Raw genomic sequence first — 19628 nt, 5'->3', positions numbered from 1 at the left:
CCCAGGCAGTAAAGGGGTTAACCACTAGGTGGTGCTGTAGGGGTTAATTGTGTCCAAGGGAGTGATTCTAACTGTGGGGGGAGGAGCTGTGTGTGACACGTCATGGATTAGCACTCCCGATTGCAGGGAGAGCTGACTGGTGACAGTGTCACTAGGCAGAATGGGGAGATCCTTGTTTACATTAGCATCTCCCTGGTCTTCCTCACCTTGAGACGATCGCAGGTATGTCTGTGGACATCTAGTTCGCGGGACGTGCGATCACGGTCATGGAGCTCGTGTCGGGTGTGCGCCCACCCGCAAGCCGCCTCTTAAAGGGCAACATACAGGTACAGTAATCTGCCTGTACTTGCCCTTCTGCCGAAGTATATCTGCGTGAGACGTCGGGAAGCCGTTAAGGTGGGATTTAGGTTTCATGCGCATGGAAAAAAAAATCATTTCATTTTTATCAGTACCGTTTTTTTAAAAGATCTAAACATAGTTCTATTCATTCCTAAGGATCTATGCACATGGTGCACAAAGATCAACAAAAGTGAGAAAGGAGACCTAACTTGATTAATATGGCACCACATCCATGAGAATTCGAACAAAAAAAGGAAAGAAATAAAGACTTTAAGGGTTGCCATAAGTAACCGCAAAGGAAGGAACAAGTACTCAGGAATTATTAAAAATTAAAAATTTTATTGAAACATCAATTTAAAACCATAAAAGCATGTCCACAAATATGTAGAGCACTCTATACTGCATTTCACAACTGGTAATGTTGGGCAATATAGATACTGAAACCTGTAACATGTAGTCCACTTGCACGTGTACTATAACTATTGGAAAATCCTGGGAATATAATGGGCCAAGTGCAGGGATCAATAGAACGTCAATCCGGATCTCAACATGTTTCACCAGATGGCTTACTCAATCCTCAGGGGATCCTATTCATGCTGAGAAATACATTACAATTAGAGTCACATCATACTTTCTAATACCAGAGGATGATCCAATCCTGCTCCATATTAGGGATCTACTGAGACTATACATTTGGTTATTATTTATTAGATAATGTGTGGACTTGGTGGGTTCCTCTTGAAGCTGTGGTGACCCTGATGTGGTACCTTCCTGCAATCTAGCTGGACGCATACGCTTCCTCTACTTTTCTCTTTCTGTCCTCCATCCTGGCGGAAGTTCTTTTTTATGTCTGTAGTTTTTGACTATATTCACAGATGTGAGTACTCATTATTAGCCACACTGAAGTGATAATATATATTGTCAAGTAAATATTGTTTTGCAATAAAATCACTGTATACAATTTGTATTATCATTTTTTTCTGTCTCATATTAGAATGTATTATATGACTCTAATTGTAATGTATTTCCCACCATGAATAGGATTCCCTGAGGAAGCCATCAGACAAAACACATTGAAATCCTGATTGACGTTTTATTGATCCCTGCATCTGGCCCAGTATATGAGGATTTTTTTCAATTATACTGCACATGCAAGTGGGCTACATGTTACAGGTTTCAATATCTATATTGCCAATTACCAGTTGGAATTGCAGGATAGAATACTCTACATAATTGTGGACATGCTTTAAGGTTTTAAATTGATGTTTCAATAAGATTTGTTACAAAAATAAATATGGTTGGTAGTACCCCACAAGGTGCCTCCATCTCCATTGTATATACAAATGCAAAGTTTTGCCCATTGGGACTTTAAATAAAGTGCCACACAGCCAGTAATAAAAACATAGTACAGGTTTATTAAGTATATGCCAGCAATAGAACTGCGAAAAGGTATCATAATGCCAAACAGTTGGCCAAAATGTACAAGTCCATGGTAAGTGTGTCATAGCAGCTATGGTGACCCAAAACATTTTGTGAGGACAGTCTCACTCTTCAACACGTGAAGAGTGAAACTGTACTTAGTCACTGTAATTCCTCATTAAATACTCATTCCTTCCTTTGAGGTTATTCATGAGAACGGTTAAAGTCTTTATTTTTTTCATTTTTAGTTTGAAACATCAATAAAACAACACTGCTTACAAATCCATAAATACTAATTTAAAAATGTGTGTCTGAAATTAGTAATTTATGCATATGTACAATATATAGATGTAATATATGCATGTACACACATATAAGCAGCATTTAAATCTTAGCTTGCAAAAGAAAAGAAGAATGTTATAAGTATAAATACAAGGTAATATCTATTTATCTGTAGGCTTCATTCACACTAGCACATAGAAAACTAGTGTTTATGGGCATTTAGAGGAGATTTCTAAATGCATATAACTATATGTAATGCTTTTTGTGTTATTCACACTGTCCATTTACCTGCATTGAGGTGCAGTCATTTTTGCTGCATTTAGAGAAAATGGAATTTACCTGCATCCAGAATCTGATTAGGCATTACAGAGTGTGCATACACATAGCTAAACCTGCTTTAAAGTAGGAACACATAAATGCAATGAAGAGTATTCTGGGAGACATACATAGTTCTTTATACTACCCAACTGTCTCCCAACTGTCCTTTATTTGGAGGGGTTGTCCCTTTTTTGAGACCAATCCCTCTGTCCCTCATGCAACCCCAGCTATCACTCATTTTGCATACATCTCATTTGTACATTCTATTTCAACTCAAACATTCTATTTCAATTCCAAAAGTGTAATGCTGCACTATACTTTTTATCCCAACTGTAAATTACTGTATTTGTCATTTTGAAAAGCCAAAGAAGAAAACAAGAGGTCAAAAAAGCGCTTGTGTGGCTCAGCCAATCATTTTCTGCATAATCAATCTTGGTTTCCCATGTAACAAGGGCCATGGCAGAACTGTTTTTCCTTGCTGTACTGAGTTCTAAACATTGTTCCTCTTTATCATTTCAGAAAATTGGGGGACATGCATTGATGGTCAGTGGAAAAGCGCTTTCTTATATTGGAAGTTGGTGTAGTGGTCCCATACATTGGTAGTCAATAGGAGAAGGACCCCTTATATTAAGTGTCAGTGGGATAATTGATAATCAGTGGATATTGGGAGTTGGAAACACTTCATTGATCAAGGAGCCCCTGGCAACCTCTGGAGGAATCCCCCAGTTCCAAGGAACCCTGGTTGAGAAATCCTGACCTAGAGTTAACAAATTTCTATATATCATGTCAGGTACATACTGTACAATTTTCAATATACAATATGTAATTCAACTATATGAATACATCATTTATATGTGCCAAACATTTGTTTTATATGACAATGTATGTAATTTGCTTGTATGAAAACATTTTATTTTGTATTTTATTTTTACTAGACTATAGCTGAGGCTTAGTGGTTTATGCATTCATGAATACATGTAAATTGTCCCAATCTATATCCTTGCATCACAGTTCCCCTTTCCCTAAAACTGTGAGTTTTAATTTAAAAGTCTTGGCTTTCTTTCAATCACAGTCATTCAATGACACTCATTGAGCACTAATATACTTATGGTAATGTAAATATTAACAGTATATTTAATTTTTGCTATTAAGAGTGTGTCATTTTCATGTAACATAGAAAACCCCTTTAAGTCAAAAGCTCATTCCTATTCCATGAAAATACATTGACAAGCCTAATGCACGTTATAGATATTCAGACTTGCTGCTAGCACATAACCTGGATGAATAAGCCACAAAATGCAAAATGCCTTTGTATTTTAAAATGTATCCATTCATATAGCACCATTATCTCTTGTATTACTGTAAAATGTAAATGATACAAAAGCATTTAAATAATGTTTAAATATATATACAAATAGCAGCAAAATACATAAAAAAGAATGGAATAACGATAAGAAAAAGAAGAATACCATGTAATTAAGGAGCAACTAAAGCTGTCCCTTCACAGTTTTTTATTTGATCAGCCAGTGGGATTGCTCAGCCAGATTTCTCCATCCACAAGGTGGATGGAGAAATTCCCCCCGCTAAAATATTGTATTTGAAGTTGAAGCTTATTGAAGAAAATTTTCCAACACATCCCTTCTGTCAAGCAGGAATGGACACATACTGATCAAAATTCAGTTGGTCCAGCAGGGAAATGTTTATCAGTGTATGGCCAGTTTTCAGGGTGAATTTAAAGGTTCAGTAACTATAACAGTTTTAGAAAATAGCTGGAGCAAATCTTGCAAGAAAGTATTTAAGTTAACAAATGAAGCAGTCTCTAGAGGTAAAGGTTGAATACTAAATAGTATTTGTATATGGAGAAATAGTTGATGATATTAAAGAGTGTCATTTAACATTGAGGCAATTCCTAAAAATGATAATCTTCTACAATTTTATATGTAAGCAAAAAAAGAACATACCACTATTGATGTACAGGTTCATCCCCAGGATCACAAGTGTATTGATATGTGTTGGTTTCAGTGATAGTTAACAGCCTATAAATTAAAAACAAACAAACATGCATTTTTGTTAATACATAGCAAAAACCTAATACATTAAACATTTATAAAGTAACTTTACTTTGGAGCACACTCTTTTATTCTGCCTAAAAATGTATTATTAAAAATCAACCTGGTCATGTCCATTTGTCTATAAGGTTTAGGAGTCACCTTTTTAACCCAACTCCTGCTTTCCTGGCTTCTGGAAAAATTCTCAGCTCTTCTTAGCAATTGAATTCCGCCCACCTCTTTTCCAATGGAATACAGTTTTGTGGTTATTGCCTCCTAACTATCAGAAACTGGATGCAGGTTCAAAGTATGCATTCCTGCAGTATGCTACAGGGCATAACTTGTGAATAGGAAGGTGAGGCTCGTATTCTTGTAAAACAGATTCTCTATCAGAGATTATTCATATAGCTGAAGTATGCAGTGCTATAAAGCTGTTCTGTTGAGCAATAATATTGCTTTTTTTTTCTGCATACAGGAAAGCCATGGGTTGACTGAAGCAAAATTGACCTTTCTTTTTAAACATTTTGGTTATTTACTGGTGTGGAAGGTCACCACTAGTCCTTGTTATCAGTGTGAAATTTGCCTGGGCCCATCTAATAAACTACAGATGAAGGAAGGTAATCATATCATGAATGTAGTTACGCTTTATAATCATACATTATCAATATGTCATACAAAATTGGGGGCATGGTCTACCTCCGCTCTAAAATTGATGCCTGAAGCCAGATCTCCTGCACGTTGGAGCAGCAAAAAATCAGCTACAGGATCCCCTGAGAGCTTAACAACCATGGGTAAGGGGGATTGGAGCTTCTCAGTCACCCACAACCCATAGGATGAAGGCCCTTAGCCGGTGAGTAATATACCCGCAATGTTCTGTGATACAACGGGAGGCGGCCCCTGCACAGCCTGTCATACCACTTGGCGGCCCCTGTCCCATAATGGAAAATGGAAACAATACAGCACAGTCATCACAAAACCTAAGCGCCTGACAGACCTTCAGGTGGTTGCAGCAGATATTAAATCCACCCTGCAGCAGCAATCACAGATCTCAGGCCTGACATCTAAGCCATAGCCTCCAGGATGGAGACAGTGCAGTATGCCTCAGCACACCATGCAGACACCATCAGGCAAGAGCAAAGATTGTCTTATATGCACCTCTCACATATTATAGAAATGAACGGTCACAAAGAGGATCTTGATAATCTCGGCTGCCGCCACAATATACGTATTAGAGGAGTCCCAGAAGCGATTGATCAAAATCCAATAGAACAAATCACTTTAGCTATATTTAATGATATAATGGACATACCTCCTGACTCACCCATTGAATATGAAAGAATACACAGAGCCCTTAGACCAAGAGGTAGAGACACTGACACCCCCAGAGATATCATATGCTGCTTGGTCAATTTTCCCCTAAAAGAAGAAATCTTAAAAAAAAGCAAGGGAAACAAATTGTGTACTTTTTAATGGCAATTAAATAAAACTCTAACAAGACCAATCAAACGTAACACTTCAACAACGCAGAGCTTTACATCCGTTACTGAATCAACTGTTTACCAGAGGCATTCCATACAGATGGAAACTCCCATTCTGCCTATTGGCCACATGGAGAGGTCACACAGCCATGCTGCACACTCCTGAAGATCTTCAAGCTTTTTGTGAAACATTAAACATGCCTACTGTTGAAGTACCTGAATGGTATAACTCCTTCCACATCAATGATACATGGCTCAAAGTTACCAAAAACTTCACTCCAAGAGCCCAAAGAAACCGCGACCGCCATCTCAGATCTCCATCAGCTCAACGCTACCTGAATACCTGAATATCTCCAAAATGACAGTCTTGAATCTTAATTTCCAGCTCCTATACATATAAATAAGTGTTTCATTGATATGTGAGCCAGTTCTAGTTGGAACAGCACATTCTAAAAAAGGCATTTACATGGCCTTACAAATTATTTATTTCACATGTTAACTGGTTAACTGACTATTCTGCATGTTCTTTTCTTGTTTTGTTTTTTTCTTCTCTTTTTCCTTGCAGTTTTTTAATCATTAGCATAAATCTAGAAAATTTCCCCACAAGGAAACTACAACTACTGTACAACAGACCTTGACATGCTTCTCCTGAACATATAAAGACCTTTTGTGATTACTACTTTTACATATTGAAATAACTTAAAAGTCTATATATGGGAAACATCACTGACTTATATCTACTTCTCTAAAGTCCAAATGGCACCTGGATATAGCGGAAAATATCCTACACTATACCTAATAGAAGAATAAGGTTTACATGTACTGCTAATCTACAAAGTACAGGAACTATGGAACAACACAAGAATTTCAGAGAGAAACATGCATCAGCTTATTAGGAAAGTACATTGTCATATTGCTCACAGGGGCTGAAAGATTTCTCCTGCCAATATCCTACCATGTGAAACCTGGGTACCGATTTTGTGGTTGTTTTGTTTTCTTTTTGTTTTTTAGTTAAATATGTTAAGTTTAGAGATGCACGGTGAGTTGTACACTGTTATGCACATGACTATGGGCACCAATTGGCCAGAGGTTTTGTACCTTCACAGTGAAAATGTTCAATAAAAATAATTTTCAAAAAATATATAAAATCTGACAAAATTCCAAATATTCAAGACAAGAGATTTCCAATAGCTTATGCAACAAACCCAGAAGGTAAAACTAAAGGAGTTACTGCTTTAATCTTTAAACACACACCATTCCAGCTAATAGACTCTATGCATGATCCATTGAGTAGATATTTGTTCCTTAAAGGGAAAATAGGCTCCCTTTGCATTATCATTGCAAACATTTACATTCCTATCACAAAATAAGTTGCATTCTTTCACCCTTATAGGAGACTTGGTAACTTAATTTGCCTTGGGCAGTTTTATCATTGGTGGAAACACACCCTTAAATCCCCTTATAGACACATCATATGGTACATCGACCCTCCCTTTCAGAGCATTAAAGCAAATCAAATTGCATCTACAGGGTCTCATGCTACATGACGTCTGGAGAACTCTAAACCCACAAGTAAAAGATTATACTTATTTTTCACTTTTACACCAAAAGTACTCTAGGATTGACTACTTTTTCCTATCAAAATCTGATCTCAACTTATTAAAAGACACTACAATTGAACCCATGATCCTATCGGATCACCCTCCGATCACCATGACACTAACATTCACAGATAAAATTTTTAAAACTAAAACTTGGAGAAAAAATACTTCCATTCTTAAAGATCCTGTTGACATTAAAGACTTTAACAAGGGATTACTTCTCACAAAATGAGTATGATGAGACATCCCTCCTCAATCAGTGGGAAGCACATAAATGTTTTATAAGAGGAGAAATCACAGCTAAGATAGCCAAATTTAAGAAAGAACAACAATCCAAAATAAATACACTGACAAACCAAAGCCAAGTTCTAGAAGCAACTCATAAACGTCTATTGATGACCACGACACTTAACAAACTAATCCAAACAGGAGCTCAGCTAGCAGAAGAATTAAACATGAAAACAAAAAGACAATAGACATAAAATATACTATGAACAAGTAAACAAACGTGGGAAACTATTAGCGAAAGCAGTACAAAACAAAAGAACAGCTGCCGCAGTCCATCAAATTAGAGATAAACACGACACACCACCCTCATTGAACAAAGAGATAGCTAAACAATTTAACCTATACTACCAATTCTTATACAACATCCCATCAAATCCTAAAAAATTCTGAAAAAATAACAACGCTTATACAAGAATTCCTATAAAAATATAGACCCCTTCCTATCTTGGCAAATATCGCCTGAGATTTTGAAGCCCCTATCTCTGACACTGAATTGAGCAATCAAAGAGCAATCAAAGACATGAAACTAGGTAAAGCTACATGACCAGAGGGCCTACCCTTACAATACTACAAAACATTCTCAAACATACTAAAACCACGCTTTCTCAAAGCACTGCAATCAGAACTACACTCACCGTCACAACTACTAGAAGCACACGTAACGATATTACCTAAAGAAAGCAAAGATGAATCACAGGTCACTAATTATCGACCAATTGATATAAAAATATATGCCAAGATCTTGGCAAACAGGCTTATACCTTTTCTTTCAACTCTTATCTCACTTGATCAAGTTTTTTTCCAGGTAGAGAAGGACGTGACAACGCAATTAAAGCATCTAATATTCATCACTGGCTCACATCCAAAAAAACAAGGATTCTTTTTATCACTGGATGCAGAAAAGGTGTTCGATAGAGTGGCCTGGGATTACATGGAAGCAGTCCTTTGCTCTATTGATACCTTACCTCAAATGAGACCATACATCAGAGCACTTTATTCAAACCTTACAGCAAGAGTATGTGTCAATGATCACCTATCGAATGCCTTTCATTTACGAAATGGAACAAGACAAGGTTGCCCTTTATCTCCTTTGTTGTTTGTTCTCACATTAGAACCATTGCTAAACAGACTAATGCCGCTTACACATGGTTGGATTTTCTGACGGGAAATGGATGCGAGCTTATTGGCTGAAAGTCTGTGTGCATGCTCTCAAATTTTCCGCCAACAAAACTTTGTTGTCTGACTTTCTGATCGCGTGTACACAAGTCCGTCGCAAAAAAGTTCACGCATGCTCGGAATCAAGTACGAGCCCGAAGCGATTGGTCTTATAAAACTAGTGTTCATAATGGAGATATCACATTCTTCACACGGCAAATTATGAAATCTCTCAATGCAGCGCATTCTCTTCTTCTTTATAATGCTATAATAATGAAGTTGCTTTGCTGCTGATATTCACAGAATTCTGACAAACGTATTTTTTATTATTTCTAGTGATCTCCAGAATAATTAGTTTTTTTCTTGTGTATGTCAAGTTACCGCAACACCATTATTATCTTGTATTTTGTAACCTTAAAGGTACAATTATGTTGGTGTCCCTTGTTAATTTGACATTGCATTTTTGTAATGTACCTGCCTACTCACAAACAAACTGTCCTTTTTGAAGTAAAACACATAGCCAAGTATTTGTCAACACAAAAATTTTAAATGTAATAGGGAGCACAAGGTCAGAACAAAATAAAGAAGAAGGCAATGCTGGAGAAATATTTGCAATTGGTGAAGCCTTTGTACCCCAGGGCAGACATCAATTATTTGCTTGTCAAAATTGTTAACCTGAGGAGTCCATTTAATAGGGAGAACAATACGGTCCAGGACTCCAAGAGATCGGGAGCAGCAGATGACATATATGTATAAATATGGGTGTGGTCTTCCAACTGTTTTTTTGCCAGACCACACCAAACCTAGGCCATCACTCTCAAAACTTCCTTCCACGCTTCCTTCCATGCTGCTGTGGTGAGTGGGGTGACTGTGGTGTTGGTGGAGAAGGTAGAGGAGCATGGTCCAACTCACAGAGGTGTGTTTGAGGGGTGAGTTCCTGGACCTTCTATTATATGTGTGTCAGAAACCATGAAACAGACTGAGACAGAAGTACAATCAAATCACACTTGTTTATTAATAAAAAGGTAAATAGAAAAAAGCGTAGTCAAGCATAGCCAGAGTCCTGTAGCTAGATCGGGTAGTCAGCTTTATCCTAATATGACAGGAAGGTCCCACAGCCCCCTTGGAGCAAGGGCTGGATCACAATTGTGACCCATGTTGCTATGCCAATGACACCCTTGGCTGAATAGTCCTTACTAGTGGAAAACTATGTGGCATCCCAGAGACCCATTATCATGCTTTGAACCCACTTAAATGTTCTAATAAGTTCCAACCACATATATGGCAAGTGCTGAAGCTAAGAAAAAAAGGTGTATTCATAGCCGTTAACAATACAGTCACTTTTTCTTATGGCGCTATAGGTGGATTGGGAAATTTTTGAGTTTTTTGGCACTAAGGGTAATTTCACATTGATGCACTTTTCAGGCGTTTTAGAGCTAAAAATAGCGACTGTAAAGCACCTGAAATGCACCTCTCACGCCCCCCCCCCCCCCGTGTGAAATCCCAAGTGCTTTTTACACTGGGGCGGTGCACTTGCGGGACGGGAAAAAAAATCCTGCTAGCAGGATCTTTGGGGCAGTTTGGGAGAGGATTGTAACCGCTCTCAAAATGCCCTGCCCATTGCAATGAATGGGCAGTGCTGCCAAAGCGCCTGCAAAACGCTGCCAAAATGCCACAACACTGGCGCTTTAAAAAAAAAAGAAAAAAGGTGTATTTAGAGCCGTTAACAATACAGTCACTTTTTCTTATGGCGCCAAAGCGCCTGCAAAATGCTGCCAAAATGCCACAACACGGGCGCTTTTAACCCTTTCTTTGGCCACTAGCGGGGTTTAAAAGCACCCTGCTAGTGGCCAAAAAGTGTCACTAAAACAAAGATAAAGTGCCACTAAAGCTAGTGGCACTTTACCATCAATGCACCCCCACCCCAGTGTGAAAGTACCCTGCAACTTTTTTTTCTTTCTATTTTTCTATTTTTCATGAAAATTACTTGAGGAGGCAAAAAGCTATTCACAGGGCAATACGGTAAATTCCTGGCTAACCAGCTCATTTTAAAGACATTGCAAAGTCTTATGAAATGTTACAGGCTATCATAATGACCTTGCCCTAACCAGGGAAGGAGCCTAATTTACCCTCATTTTTGGCCAATATTTCTCCTCAATATGAATTTGGGGACGTTTGGGGATGTTTAGGATGTACACTAAAATTTTAGCAAATCAATTGGCCAAGGGCACTCCATCTCTTATTAAAACGGATCAGGTTGGCTTTGTCCAGGGCAGAGAATCTCCAGATGGCACTAAGAGAATCCATAATAATAAAAAAAAAAAAAGTATAAACTTGTTGAATCCCCTCTGCATTTCTGACATTAGATAGTGAAATGAGGTGAATTGGGGTTATCTGTATGAAACTACATTTGGGTTGAAAAGGGTAATTGTGCTATATTGACTTGAGATATAAAATTCTCTGCCACCCAAGTGTATACATAGTTACAGTTACATAGTTACATGTTAGTCAGGTGGAAAAAAGGCACAAGTCCATACAGTTCAACCAAAAAAAAAAAAAACATATAATCCAATACCTCTATTGAACTGTCAGTTAATTTTGATATTACACATGGAAAGCTCCATGTTGTCTACTTTCTCCATTAATATATTCCCTCATGATGGAACCTCTAGAGACAGCAATTAGGCTTAACTATTCTATTTATGAAATTTTCATTTCTAATTACAAGATAGGGCTTTTCTCTGACAATATCATACATAAATTAACTACATTAACTAGGAATGATGCTTTGTTGGATCTGGTAATCTCAAACAATGCAGAGCTGATTAAAAAAAGTTCATATAAAAAAACATCTGGGTAGCAATGACCATAACATGATTTCAATTAATGTAAGCTGTAAGTAGGGGTGAGCCTGATGTTCGAGTTGAACATTGGGTGTTCGCCCCTTTGGCGAATACCAAAAAATATGGGGCATTAGCGGGACATTTAAGTGCTGCAGAATGCAACAAAATGCAACGCAGGATCGCACTACATTGATGTCTTTAGCCAATCATGCAGGATGCCTTTAGCCAATCATGGCTCAGAGGCCACGCCCCACACTATATAAACCCCACACTATATAACACTAACACTATTTAAGGCTACTTACACGGCAGCTGTATATATTGTTATGAATGAGAGAAGTTAGCTAAAGGCAGACAGTTTAGTATATGTATACTTTGATCAGTGAATTGCTCATTATATTCACCACATGTGATAGCGACTAGGGATGAGCCCGATGTTCCAGTCGAATGTAAGTTTGACTCGAGCATCGGGTGTTCGCCTGTTCACTGAATAGTGAATGATATGCGGTGTTTGTGGCAAATTTGAAAGCTGCCGGAACACCGTTAAAGTCTATGGGACACTTACATGAAAAATCAAAAGTGCTAATTTTAAAGGCTTATATGCAAGTTATTGTCATAAAACGTTTTTTGGGGACCTGGCTCCTGGCTCAGGGGACACGCATCAATGCAATTTTTTTATTTTAAAACGACCGATTTTTTCTAGAGCAGTGATTTTTTTTAATGCTTAAAGTGAAACAATAAAAATAAAATATTCCTTTAAATATTGTGTAAATATTGTGCCTGAGGGGTGTCTAGAGTGTGCCTGCAAAGTGGCACATTTTTCCCTTGTTTAGAACAGTACTACCGCAAAATGACATTTCTAAAGGAAAAATTGGATGTTAACACCTTGACAGGAGCGTCTTCTGATGGGAAGGGTTAAAGAAAATCGCCATGCAAGTTCATTGAGGTTAGCTAAAGAAGTATAAAGCCAAACTGGGGTGATTGTTTCCCGTGACACAGTATGGCGTAGACTACAGGGAAATGGTATGCATGGGTGTCGCCCATGAAGAAAGCCTCTCCTAATGCACAAAATATCCCACCTAGAATTTGCCAGGGCCCATGCTGAAAAAGAAGAAGACTACTGGGACTCTGTACTCAGGAGTGATGAGACCAAGATAAATGTTTTTGGAACTGATGGCTTCAAAAGATTATGGAGTTGCAAAGATGAGGAGTACAAAGAAAAATGCATTGTGCCTACAGTGAAACATGGTGGTGGCAGTGTCCTTCTGTGAGGCTGCATAAGTTCTGCTGGTGTCAGGGAGCTGCATTTTATTGATGGTATCATGAATTCACAGATGTACTGCTCTATATTGAAAGAGTAGCCGCTACCATCACTGTGTGCCATTGGTCATTGTGCACTATTCCAACATGATAATGATCCAAAACACACATCTAAGGCCCCTGTTGCATTTCTAAAGAAGAACAGGGTGAAAGTGATTCAGTGGCCAAGTGTGTCTCCTGAGCTGAACCCAACTGAACACTTTTGGAATTCTGAAGAGATAAGATCAGTCTCCATCCAGTATTCAAGCTCTAAAAGAGGTTGTTCTTGAAGAATGGAAAAAGATGTTGCATTGCACTTCTTCATTCCATGCCTAGAAGACTTGGTGCTGTCCTTAAAAGACATGGAGAACATAGATCTAGCACCCTGATGTTTAGGCAGGGTTGCTATTCAATTTATTTGCCAAGTGATAGGTGCTTTGGTTAATTGTTAGGAGATCAATTGATTTCACCCTAATTATGGAATTTCTGCACTTCTCTCTTCTGTCGCTAGGGTATCTGGTGACATTAGATAAGACAAGTGCATTGCAAGGACAGATTAGGAATGGATGGGATGTCTCAGTCAATAGGCCTGCTGGGAGAACCTATTTATTTGGGTGGAGTCAGGTAGGGTTTTGTGCCACCTAAACGGATGTCTGGGTGAAGGTGTGTTATATTGCCCCAGGCTGCTAGGCCAGAACGACCTAACGTGTCACCAGGGGTGAAACTTGAAGAGTATCTGTGAGTGCCAAGCCAGGGACCCAGCAGGGAAGCAGGGGTGACGCTTGAGGAAGATACTGAGTGCTACAGTGAAAGAGATCAGGGGATCCAGTGGCTAGTGGATCTGAAGTCTAGTGAGAGAGACTGGGAGCTCTTTGAGTGAAAACACACAGTGAGTGAGTGTGGGGTAAAGAGAACTGTTCGTGTTGCAGATAGTTGAATATCTTTACCATTAGTAACAGCTACAAGATTGTTGCCATATGAGACAGTGGTCCTACCTATACAGAATTTGTGTCCGGCTGGAGGCCTTCACCTGTATAGCTGTTGATCTATAGAAGTCTCAAAGTCTGCCAATTAACATTGCATCTACCTAAGGATGTCCTTGCCCTTACCCTCTCTCCCACAGTTCTGTTTAAAAAACAATAAATCTTTTTGCATTCAAAAAGTGTCTGGCGCCCACCTTCATTGTGCATTATACCCAACATGCCTTGTAACACTGAAGGATGTCAGCTCTCCCCAACTCTGGAGGTAACTATTAGGCCTAAAGAGGCACGAGACTTTGCTGCATACAAAATACTAGATGTACATTAGGTGACCGCGATATTGACACCTTGCGAGCCCTGTCGTGGGAGCCAGCCCTGAGCTGGCTCACTCATTGGGAAATGAAAAATTAGTTTTTTCCTTTCCTAATGAGTGACAAGCATTGCTGACATTGAGGCAGAGTTTACACTGGCACAGGGATCCGACTTGGATCCCTGCCAATACCAGGAACTATGTTTGGTATGAATCATGAGGGGGAACTCCATGCCAAATTTTAATTAAAAAACTGGCATGGGTTCCCCTCCAGGAGCATACCAGGCCCTTAGGTCTAGTACGGATTTTAAAGGGAACCCCCTACACCAAAGAAACGGCATGGGGTCCCCTCAAAATCCATACCAGACCCCTATCCGAGCACGCAGCCAGGCCAGTCAGGAAAGGGGGTGGGGACAAGGGAACCGGAGAGTGGGAGAAGAGGCCGGAGAGCGCAAAGGAGTCGGAAGAGACCCCCAAAGTCGGAAGAAGACCCCCAGAGCTGCCTAATAAATTACTTTGAAAACCTGTCTAGTGTGTTTTTTTATTGACACTTTTTTCCCCAGTTGAATGGGTAGGGCACCCCCTTCCCAAAGCACCCCTACCCCATGTTGAGGGCATGTGGCCTGGTAAGGTTCAGAGGGGCACTCGCTTGTTCACCCCCCTTCCTGAACGGCCAGGCTGCGTGCTCGGATAAGGGTCTGGTATGGATTTTGGGGGGACCCCAAGCTGTTTTTTCGGCGTAGGGAGTTACCCTTAAAATCCATACCAGACATAAAGGCCTGGTATGCCCCTGGAGGGGAACCCATGCCGGTTTTATTATTAGAGAGGCGACATTGTCGCTTCTTTCTTGCGCTCGCTGCATTTGTGACATTTTCCTATTGCAGCCAGCGCAAGATGTACAGTACCGTCAACGAGAACCAGGGCGAAGGGATCGTGCTGGAAACACATTATCGCGGTCAGGTACTGTAGTAGTTTTTGTTGTGGGGTCTATTCATTTTTGCATCAACTAATTTGAGTAAAACTGAAGATTTTTTCATCTAAATTATATAATTAATCTTACTTTATGTAATAAGCTAAAACAAAAGTTCTATAAAACTCAGTTTTGTCAAATTTTTGGAAATTACTCTTGTGCTCATTGAGATATTGATTAAAATCTTACTTTTCAAAAGGGATGCACTAATCTATGTTGAGCACTGTCAGTGTCAATTAAAGCCTTTGACACATATGAAATACTTGTAAATATTCTTCAGTATATTATAGTAACATTCGACAAAAAGAGCTAAAAACACTGAAGCAGCAGATTTTGTGAAAATTAATATTTTTGTTATTCTCAAAACTTTTTGCCACAGCTGTATGTCATCTGGTGTAGGAATCTCTTTTATAAGGCATGAAGAAATATTGCTGCTTTATCTTTGATGCTTGAATTGATGAGCTTGTTGGAGGGAGAAACTGAGACTTAGGCCGCGTACACACGGGCGGACTGTCCGCCCAACTAGGTTCGTCAAACAGTTTGACAAACAGTCCGTTCAAAATTAGCATGAACGGACTTGACCACACACGACGAACGAACAGTCCGCTGAAAACTTGCGCGATGACGTGAACGGCACGTACGACGGGACGAGAAATTCGGCGTCCGATACACTGCAATGCAACCTTCGCCGTGTAAATTCTTTCTGAGCATGCGCGAGACTTAGTTTGCCGAACAAGCCTACACACGAGCGGACTGTCCGCTCAAACCAAGTTTCAGCGGACAGTCTTACGGAAATTCCGAAAAACTTTGTTCGTCAGACTGTCCGCTGAAACTGTCCGCTGAAGCCCACACACGAGCGGACTGTCCGCTGAAACACTGTTCAGTGGACAAAGTTGGACGAACAGTCCGCCCGTGTGTACGCGGCCTAATACTTCTCTCTTTCTTTACTTTAAATATATTAAAGAAGTGCCAAATTAATGACTATTTGGTCATCTAAAACAGCATCCTGACGGCTTTCTTTGGATGTCCTCAAGAAAACACTTTCACCACTTTCTTTCTTTTTTTTTTTTCTTCATAAAATGTTTATTTATTTTCAAAGAAAAAAGTATAACAAGCAGGACTTGATGTACTAAATAGGTAAAGTACAAATCGGTATCACAGACAGTTACAATGGGAATACTAATACAGGTGAACAGTCAAACAGAGCTTAGTTTCAAAGTTAGGATCAGAGGTGAATCCTTCCCAGCATCTCTTGTTCAAACTTAACACAGTGCTAATTCCCCTACGTCTCTACATCTTTCCGTTTCCTCCCCAAGATTGCAATCACAATAAGTGTTAAGGGGTGTCTGTTGAGTGGTAAGTCTCTCGTCTCGGGGATGTTCAGTCTCCCATGGTAATCGGTCTGCTCCCCCAAGGTATAATGGAGGGAAGTGGTGATTGGACGGCAATACTTCAGCCAAAAGGAAGGCGTAGGGGGCCAGAGAGGGGTTCACCTAGTCAGTAGGAAGCCGTCAACCGTTCGCGGGGATAGGTGTCTGCGTCAAAGGTCTAACCCCCGTGCGGGGGGATAGTAAGGGCGAAAGAAAGAAGGAAGGGGTATGAAAGAGAGAACAGCGAAAGAAAGAAGGGATGGGGGGTAGGTAGTGGATGCATAGGTTCGGAAGGGGATCTTCTCTCCGGGCTCCCCCATTTGTCCATGTGCAGAATGAGGGGAGGGAACGATAAAGCAGTCTGGCCCAAATAACCTGGGACCGAGCGATCGGTGTAAGTCAAGGAGGGCAATTCCCTAGATCAGACGGGCGATTACCCATTAAGTGAAGGACTAGTCGGATTGACCCCAGAGTTTAAGGGGTTACAGCTTTGAAAACGTATCCATTTATCTCAGATCTGTGCGAATTTATGTGGGGAGTCTTTAGCAATGTAAATGAGTTCCTCCATCTCAGCTATCCTTGCTACCCTTTTTAACCAGTCATTGGCGGAGGGGACAGTGGGAGATCCCCAATGGACTGGGATGCAAAGTTTGGCGGCATTGAGTAGATGCAAGCCTAGTGAGTGCATATACGTGCGGTTTGGGATTGAAGTGTGGTGGAGGAGCATGCGAGCTGCTGTAAAATCAATAGGGCTGTCAGTAATGGAGCTGGCTATGCTGTTCACCTGGGTCCAGAAGTTCTGGATATTGGGACACGACCACCATATGTGTAGTAGGGATCCATCATTACCTAAGCACCTCCAGCACTTGTTAGGGATCTCTGGGTTAACCACTTTCATCATCTATTGTAGCCCAAGTCTTCTCTGAAAGTCCTTTGTGACGTAACTCATTGTATTCTGGTATAATTGTAGATGACTGTTCATAGCTTTTCCAGCCATACTTTGATATAGATGTAAGATCTATAGTAAATGTAATATCTTGCTTTGTTCAATACATTTTTACTGACGTTTGCATTACAAAGTAGTTCCATGACTGTGGATGGATGATTATTGATAACATGCTGTTATAGGACAACCTATGATTTGAGTTCATAGCGGTAGTGGTGTTGAATTCACAAGACTGCTTATTGTCATTCACAAGTGGAAACATATGACAAGATTTTCAATGGTGGTGAAACTTTTTTACACATAACTACATTTACATATAGGTGGTTGATTTCCATCAGGATTTATGTTTATTGATTTATTATTTGATCATTTTTATTTTCTGTGTCACTTTGGAAGAGTGGTGTCTTCCAAAAAAGTAAAATAAACAAGAGAAAAAAAAAACTCAAGTGTCCTGTCCCACCTTGCTTGCATGCAGAAGCGAACATATACGTAAGTCACGCCCATATATGTAATGTGAGGTATCGCCACAATCATTACAGCGAGAGAGATAATTCTAGAAAAATACATCCCACTGTATGTAACTCAAAACTGGTAACCTGTAGACATTTTTAAATGTCGCCTATGGAGATTTTTACGTGTCAAAGTTTGTTATCATTCCATGAGCTGGCACAATTTTGAAGCATGACATATTGGGTATCAATTTACTCGTCATAAATTATCTTTTACAATAAAAAAAACAATTGGGCTAACTTTACTGTTTTCTTATTTTTTTAACTCAAATAAAGTGCATTTAAAAAAAAAATTGCATTTGTAAGGCCGCTGCGCAAATACATTCTGACATAAAGTATTTAAATTATATTTGGGGGTTCTAAGTAATTTTCTAGCAAAAAAATGATTTTAACTTGTAAACAAAAAGTTTGAACAATAGGCCTGGTCCTGTGGTTAATGCCTACAGTTCAGGGGGAAGGGGGGCAATATCATGTACCTAACAGAGACCAATTAGATGAGGGGGCTCATCTTGCACCTCCTGCCCAGCACTCACGAAGGTAGTGACAAAAAGTGTGAAGGCATGAGTTGCAGGCAGTACTGGATCTGTGTGCTAGAAGATGCATGGCACAGCTGACTGAAAATTACAGAGCAAGAACCAAGCACAGTACACCATGGTATCAAAGAAGGTTGCAGGAACTAGGTTGATGTCCTCAACAAATGTGGACATAGTCAGACAGCAATCTACCATATAAAAAGACAGAGGAAAAAATTGATGTACAAAACAAGGTTAGGAACATCAGTGTAGTACCAGATCAAGAGCAAAAAAAAATATCAGTCCAGGAAATAAGTCAAATCAGTAACAGCCAAGCACACAAAGTACAAGGCACAAGACAGTACATTGAGGGGCTAGTGGCTGTAGCATTAGGGAGATTCATGAGTAAACAACTGGAAATAAACAAGCAGATCCCACTATCAGATGATGCAAGCTGACCTAAGGTGCAAGGTCCAAGCACTAGCCAGTCTTCACCAGAGCTCCAGATGGTGGAGATGAGTTTTGCTGCATAATAATTACAAGTTTACCCAGTGGAAAAAGAGGACGTAGGGGTAAGGTAATGAATGAAGTAGATAAGGAACAAGCAGAAGCATAGTTGATGAGCAAGCCAAGTGATCAGTAATGAGTATTAGCTGGATGGGAACAGATGGGGGCAAGATATCGGCTAGAGAGAGCACAGTAATATGGCAAAGAGGAAGTGAAGAGACATGGCTTAAATTAGGAAGGTAATGGGAGGAGCAAAGAGTTCAAGATTCATCCAAGGTAAGGTTGTCCAAGGGATCAGACAGGGAGCTGTCCATCATCTTATGTGGTACAAAGAGAGAAGCTACAGTCAGACATCACACACGTCCCAGGTTCAGATCTGAACCTTGACACAGCAACTTCTTCCTGCAGTGCTTCAGCTTATATAGGCCTGTCACTGTCAGGACCTGGATCACCT

The 19628-nt window shown here is 39.8% G+C and overlaps 1 protein-coding gene across 6 annotated transcripts in view; it reads right to left on the bottom strand.

The window, feature by feature from the left end:
* SGCZ (sarcoglycan zeta) overlaps positions 1–19628 on the bottom strand; it is a 1585391-nt gene that overhangs the window by 1108265 nt on the left and 457498 nt on the right. For all 6 annotated transcript variants that reach the window (XM_077477426.1, XM_077477423.1, XM_077477424.1 and 3 more), the window contains one exon: positions 4320–4394. The gene's annotated coding sequence lies outside the window, so the exon portion shown is untranslated. The remainder of the gene's footprint in view (positions 1–4319; positions 4395–19628) is intronic.

This window comes from Lithobates pipiens, unplaced genomic scaffold (assembly GCF_037356315.1).
Source record: "Lithobates pipiens isolate NorthernLeopardFrog02 unplaced genomic scaffold, aLitPip1_a1.2 Scaffold_13, whole genome shotgun sequence".
Lineage (NCBI taxonomy): Eukaryota > Metazoa > Chordata > Amphibia > Anura > Ranidae > Lithobates > Lithobates pipiens.
This window is presented reverse-complemented; position numbering and strand designations above follow the sequence as displayed.